The 7,500-nt window shown below is 39.6% G+C and overlaps 1 protein-coding gene across 1 annotated transcript in view; it reads left to right on the forward strand.

Annotated features, from left to right (window-relative positions):
• Positions 1 to 7,483: 7,483 nt before the first annotated feature.
• Positions 7,484 to 7,500, forward strand: part of tsnare1 (T-SNARE Domain Containing 1) — a 183,013-nt gene continuing 182,996 nt past the window's right edge. Inside the window, exon 1 of the mRNA XM_029451829.1 lies at positions 7,484 to 7,500. This exon is cut by the window's right edge and continues 96 nt beyond it. The gene's annotated coding sequence lies outside the window, so the exon portion shown is untranslated.

Consider the following 7,500-nt stretch of genomic DNA (forward strand, 5'->3'; position numbering starts at 1 on the left):
TGAATGGCACAGTTAACCTGAGGGATTGTTTGTTATAGACGCAGTGGGCCGATGAACTATAGATCAGCGTGAGTAAAGTGAGCTGTGTATGTACCTATGTGTGCGTGGTGACACTGAGAAGGCCTGACAGACTTGTCCTCTGTCAGCAGATGGAGGCATGCATAATTCAATCTGGAGGCAGTTTCATGCTGCTTCTCTTCCTGTCTCATCACTGTTACCAAAGTGAGACAAAGCAGGATTTGGCTGCAGAGAAGAAGCATGGCTACAAGTCGTCTTCCCTCATTGGCATAGCAGTGATCTGTTTATCACCAACACTGACGACCTTCTAACTCTATCTACCACTAGAACATGTGTACGGAAGATGCCATATCCATGGCGCTACACTCCGGCCTCTCCAACCAGGACAACAACAACACCTGTGTGAGAATATTTATCCACTTCAGTTGAGCATTCACCACCATCATGCCCTCCAATCTGATCACCAACTCAATGACTTGGCCATCAACATCTCCCTCTGCTACAGAATTATGGACTTCCTAACCAATAGACCCCAGTATGTTAGCTTAAACAATAAAACCTCCTCACCCTGAACACTGGGGTGCCACAGGCATGCTGCTCCAATACCATCATCAAGCTTGCAAAAGATTCAAAGGTGGTTGGCCTCATCGCCAACAACGATGAGTCGGCCTACAGGGAGGACGTTCAGCAACCTGGTTCTCAACACAAAGAAGAACAAAGATCTCTTTGTGGACTTCAGGAAGACAAAAGGTGGCAAAAACAACCCTGTCCATAACCTCAACATTTCGATCCTAATCAAATACGTTTCCAGAGAAGACTGAAGAAAGTATTGTCTCCTCAAATTCTGGTGAACTTCTCCACTGCACCACCGAGAGCATGCTCACAAACTCTATCACAGTATGGCAACTGCTCTGTCCCAGACAGAAAAGCAACGTAAAGGATGGTAAAAACCCAATGCATCACCGGTTCTCCACTTTCTGCCATTGAGGCTGTCGAGCTCAAGCAACGTCTGTGCAGGGAGCGCATATTCGTCAGGGTCAACTCTCACCCCGGCCACACACTTTCTGCCCTCCTCCCCTCTGGGAGACGCTACAGTACCAGCAGGCACAGCAACAGCTTCTTCCCCTTAGCTGTCAACTTACTGAACTCTGCACCACAGTAACTATCTCTGCCCAACTGGCTGCTGGGTTGTACTTACTTCTTACTTCTTAGCCAGGACACACAATAAACTTACTACTCGGAGGATGAAGACATCAACTTCCTTTTGCTACCTCGGACTGCTGAAGCGTAATTTTAGTTTTGGTATTTTTACAAAGAACAAGACCTGTGGATGTTGCCCCCACCTCTCACAGTGGCTTAACATTTAGAAAAGATCATTTCATGGCCAGTGTGTACAAGAGGAATGATTACAGCAGGCAGGAACTCTCTCTCGATGTGCATATTGCATGTTTTAAGACTTTTTAGACTTGAAAAATATTTCTTTTGAGAGCTTCCCAAAATAAAACATTAAAACAAAAATTAATTCAGATAGACCAGATGTTTGTGTAAAACACATACTTTTTCCTTCAGAACCTTTCCTTCAGTCCTCCTTGGATGTCCTGTGCAGTGTTGAACTGTGGTAATGTCTGAAGCATCTGTCCGCTTAAATGTCCGTCTGTGCTGCCACTCCCCACCGCTGCTCATGTCTGCTCATGCACTTTGTGTTTGGCATATGCTGCTATCATTCTCCTCACTCTTCTTGCCACGTTCAATGTTTATTCAGTCTGTGTAAGTGTGGCACCACCTCTGCTGTCATTTTTAAATCCTCCTAATGATTTTAATTTGAATAATAATACAACATTTTTGTTTCATGGGAAGTTTGCTACTAGTCTGGATCCTATAGAAACACACAATGTTGCCCAGGAGGAGTGGCTGCTGCATGAATGCACTGCTAATGATGCTCCTAATAACTGAGTATATCTATAAGCATGCATGCTTTCTCTAAGACACAGATCACAACCGTCTCATTTGTTTAGTAGAAAGTATTTCCATTCACATGGACAACAAGCACATGGACATTGTTTCTGGAAATAGAGCAGTTGATTTAAAAAAAAAAAAGAAAATGTGTCTGAGTTAAAAAAGTGTTTGAACTTGAGCGGTTAGTCTGAACCTTTTATGAAAGCAATTCATGGTCGTACAGAGAGAAGAAAAGGAGAGCGGTCTGGAAGAAAATAGTTCAGATAAGTTCATGGTGAGCTCTAAGATCACAGCTGCAACTCAAATACGCCGGCGTTTATTTGGAGTTGTGTTTCAGTTCATCTGTTTTACTCAGTTAGTAAACTCCTGAGGAAAATATCGGATTAGGGGCCATCTACTGATGATAATAAGTTGGACATTCAAAATGACAAAGTCTCTGTTCTAACCCATTCAACACATTCCAAAATCTCAAAATACCACACACAGGCCAAAGCATTTTAAGGCGGAGTGGGGCAGCTTGTTTCACACGATGACCGTATCAAGATTGAGTAAACAGTCATTAACAGCTCGATTACCAGATATATCAGCCTCACTGTGGACAGGACAGCTGGCCACAGTCTCTGCAGTTTTTCTTGCCATAAGCACCGTACTGATCAGGCAGCGGGAGGGTGTGAAGGTCACTTTGGTGTCAGCGAGGCAGATGTCTCAGTGGACCTGGAGAGATCCAGTTTGTGGTTAAAAGAGCTGCAGCATCAGAGCAGACCAGGGTTCAACTGCACAACACCGAGCAGCACCTAGCTGAGGGGAATTGTAATACTATAGTTAAACAAAAACCTGCACGAGAAAGAAATGTAAGAAGGAATCTGTCATGACCAGAAAAATATATATAACATATGCATTTACATTTGATGTATTTATCGATATGCACTATCAACAATTATAACATCACCTATGAAAATACATTTTAAATAATTGTAATACTATTATCATTCATTCATTCATTACAATGTGTTATGGGCCGAACTATCTGTTTAGAAAGCTTCTCTCTGAACTGATGTTGGCATAAATTCCTCTTTCTTCAAGAAATATGATTTTATTGGTTTTAATTATTAACCCTTTGATACACAACATGGGTCCAAATAGACCCGAGTGAGTTTTAATTGTAAATATCTTTGTAATAACTTACTTTAATCATTCAGAATTCCATGAATTCCTCAATTAACTTGTTTTTGATCATCACAAATTCTTATTTTCATTTTTACTTTCTTACTTTTTAAATAAAAATCACTTCTGTATCACTACCCTTCTAATAAGCAACATGGGTCCAAACGGACCCGTATTATTTTCCTAAGTTATTTCATGCATGGCTCAGTGTTTCTTTGCTATATTTTTGGAAATTAATTTATTTAATAATTTAATATTCCAAGTATTCATTAAATATCGTGTTTTTGATGACCACAAATCATTATTTTCATTTTTTCTTTCATAATTTATTAACTAAAACTGTTTTTGTATTACTACATCAGGTTTACACACATGGGTCTAAAATGACCCGTGTGTGTAAAGTGTGATAACAATGAAAAAAGACATACTATAATAATAATAATGTTGTTCAGAATAATTATTATAGCAGTGGTTTGGACCAAACAATATATTTAATATTTTAAATCTTTAGCCGATAACACTTTGAGATATTGAACTGTTAGTGTGTCTGTAGTGTAAGTGTATCTGTAGTGTCACTTGTCACACTCACACATAACATACATTATACAGCCGATAACACTGTGAGATATTGAACTGTGTCTGTTGTGTATCTGTAGTGTAACTGTATTGAACTGTGGTGAATGTATAACATGAATGAAGAAAAGAAAAAAAAACTGATTCAATAAAAACATATGGGTAGAGCGCAAACTCCCATCTCAGTGCATACATGCCTCACAGATGACAGTCACATGTTTGTGCTCCTTGCACACCGGGCTGTTGCACCTTTTGGGTCTTTGTCAGCTGTGTAGATCTTCCTCTTCACTTGTCCCTCCTGTCATGTGTCCTCCTGTAGCTGGGTTGTGGCTGGGTTTGTTCTTTTTAGCCCACATCTTTCCTTTGCCCCTGTAATGTGCTTTTGGAGGTGGGACATGCCCTCCATTCGCATACATGCCTCACAAATTACACAATGGACAACTTCTTCACCAGTATCCCTTTGGCTGAGAAGAACCTGATCATTGTGGGCACTTTTCGCCAGAAAAAGCCGGACATACCGACTGTCATTATTATTACATTATTATTATTGTTACTACAGGTCATTTAGCAGACGCTCTTATCCAGAGCGACTTACAGTGAACTAACTACAGGGACAGTCTCCCTGGAGCAGCTCAGGGTGAAGTACCTTGCTTAGGGGCACAATGGTGGCAGCCCTGGTATTCAACTCTCAGCCTTTTCAGCCTGTTTGGAAGGCGTACCACTAGACCACTAGGCCATCACCACCACGAAGCCATCCAAATTGAGGGAGAAGCATAGCTCAGCATTTGGATCCAGTGGCAACATGACCATGGTGAGCTATGTGCCGAAGAAGGGGAAGGCTGTTGTCCTCCTGAGCACCATGCATGATGACACAGCAGTGGATGACAACAGTGTGAAGAATTAACCAGAAGTGATCCATAACAAAACAAAATCAGGAGTAGACACAATGGATCAGATGGTTCGTATCTACACATGTAAGCGGAGAACACGGAGGTGGCCCATGGTGCTATGGCACAATGTGCTGGATGTTGCCACCCTCAATGCCTACACCACCTTCACTGCACAACACCTTGATTACATGGGTGGTGTGACCAATGCACGGCGGCTATTCATCAAGGAGCTGGGAGTGCACGCCCCACCTCCAAAAGCCCATTACAGGCGCAATGGAATGTGCCACCCAGCTACAGGAGGACACCTGACAGGAGGGCCAAGTGAAGAGGAAGAACTGTACAGCTGCCAAAGATTCAAAAGGTGCAACAGCCCCGTGTGCAAGGAGCACGAACATGTGACTGTCATCTGTGAGGCATGTCTGCACTGAGATGGCAGTTTGCGCTGTACCCATATGTTTTTATTTAATCAGTTTTCTTTTCTTTTCTTCATTCATGTTATACATTCACCACAGTTCACCACAGTTCAATACAGTTACTCTACAGATACACTTACACTACAGACACACTAACAGTTCAATATCTCAAAGTGTTATCGGCTGACAACTAAAGATTTCAAATATTAAATGTATTGTTTGGTCCTAACCACTCCTATAATAATTATTCTGAACAACATTATTATTATAGTATGTCTTCTTTTTATTGTTATCACACTTTACACACACGGGTCATTTTAGACCCGTGTGTGTAAACCTGATGTAGTAATACAAAAACTATTTTAGTTCATAAATTAAGAAAGAAAAATTAAAATAATGATTTGTGGTCATCAAAAACAAGATATTTAATTAATACTTGGAATATTAAATGTTAAATAAATTGATTTCCAAAATTATAGCAAAGAAACACTGAGCCATGCATGAAATAACTTAGGAAAGGAATACGGGTCCGTTTGGACCCGTATTCCTTAGATTAGAAGGGGTTTGCATAGCTTGTGTGTCAAAGGGTTAAAATGCAAAAATGATATCTGTTCTCTAATATTAACTCCCAAGCAGGAAGCTTCAACACTCGTCATCGTATCTCTTGAACCCACATCGGCTCTGCTTAAATGGAGCATTACAGCCAGCAGTGCAGTTTATGCCCTTCATGTTCAGTTCAACAGTTTATGCTCACTTTAGTGAACACCCTGAGAATGTTCCCTTAGCATTTCACACAGTTAAGTAGCTCTCTGCCCTGTAATAGAAACATTCAAGTGATGTTGCATGTTTGATTGTGTTTTGTCTTAATAGGAACCTGACTGATACAACATAAAAGAGAAGGTTTTCCAGTGTAATGGCCTCTGCAGACAGGAGGGTTCCACACAATGCTTTATCATTTACAACTCACATAAGAGTTGAATGCATCTTATCAAAACACATGAGTCTGAGGGGTAAGACCTAAACCAGTTGCTCTTCATGGCTCCTGTAAACCAGGCTTGGTGGAGAGAGAGTGGCTCAGATCTGCTATGAGAATGGTCACATTTGGCTCAGGCCTGCTGTCCAGCTGGGCTCACTGACAGTCTGCAGCTACAGCGTCCAAACTGGCCTGAATGTCTTACTTTCTGAATTTGGACCCTGAAACCACTGTGTTTGTCTCCAAACATGTAACAACAACAATAATAATAATAATAATACTAATAATTTATGAGATACTACATAGTCTGGGTGGACAGGGCAGACAAATGAAACCATGAAAATCACATTTAATTATACAATATTCTATATGTGCATTAAGCATTTACACACAATGAACAGACAGCACAAGGCAAATACATGATATATTGGCGCTCATGAAAAACACTGTCTGCCACCCTGGTTAGTGCTTTTATAAAGCATAGAAGATCAAACAACTGGGAACAGAGGAGGCTGTATAATGTATGATGTAGCTTGTATCTCTGTTTGAGCTTCTCAAATTTGAAATAAAATACGGTGTACATCAGATATTAAGGCCTGGATTCTAAAAAGTCAACAGAAAATATACTGCTTATTTATTACTATTATCACACATTCACTAAATGTGGTTATAAACAGTGTTGCTTTATATTGCTTTGCATGGATACTTAAACTAAATTGTGGATGCTATTATGTAGTCGCATCAATGTTCATCACTGTGCCGTATTGTCTTATGTCATTATACAACTGTATTGATTTTTTACTTGCCACTTTAGAACATATTTGTTGGAAGACTACAATTGAAAATTAGCCAGCTGGCAAACACTGGCACAAGGACATGAATGTAGATTAATGTTCCTCGTCTTCTAAAGTAAATAAATGAACAGAAATTAAATGTATGAAAGAGATTATCACTGTGGCATCATGGTGGGGCCCACAATAACCAGGATCTTTGTCATATTGATAGTGTGATGTTGTATATTATTATGTTATGTTGTCATCTTATAATTGTTAAGCCAAATATAAATATACATAAATATGTACTACATAGAGAAGGATGTTCAGTACTTTCTTCTGGCCCTCATGTAAACATTTACTGCCATACTAAAAGTATGTCATATATTATGCCATAACAGATCATATTTACCAAATGATCATATATTCAAGTCTCTGTATCTGAAATGAAATGTAATGGACAATAGATATCTTGTCATTGCTCAACTTGTTTACATACATTTAAGGAAACCGACTACAATATCTTTAAATATATATTATAAATATACTGTATATATATATATGTATATTCAAGATCTACGCTATATTTTAGGTTTAAGTCAATTCACACCTAATTATTTCTTTTTAACCACCAAACAGAATCGTATCCTGAATTAAATCCTATAATTTCAATCCCATCAACTACAAATCCCAGAGATCCTTGCCGGGGACTAATCTGGTCATGTGACCAGGCAGCAAGA

This window comes from Cottoperca gobio, chromosome 16 (assembly GCF_900634415.1).
Source record: "Cottoperca gobio chromosome 16, fCotGob3.1, whole genome shotgun sequence".
NCBI classification, from domain to species: Eukaryota; Metazoa; Chordata; class Actinopteri; order Perciformes; family Bovichtidae; genus Cottoperca; species Cottoperca gobio.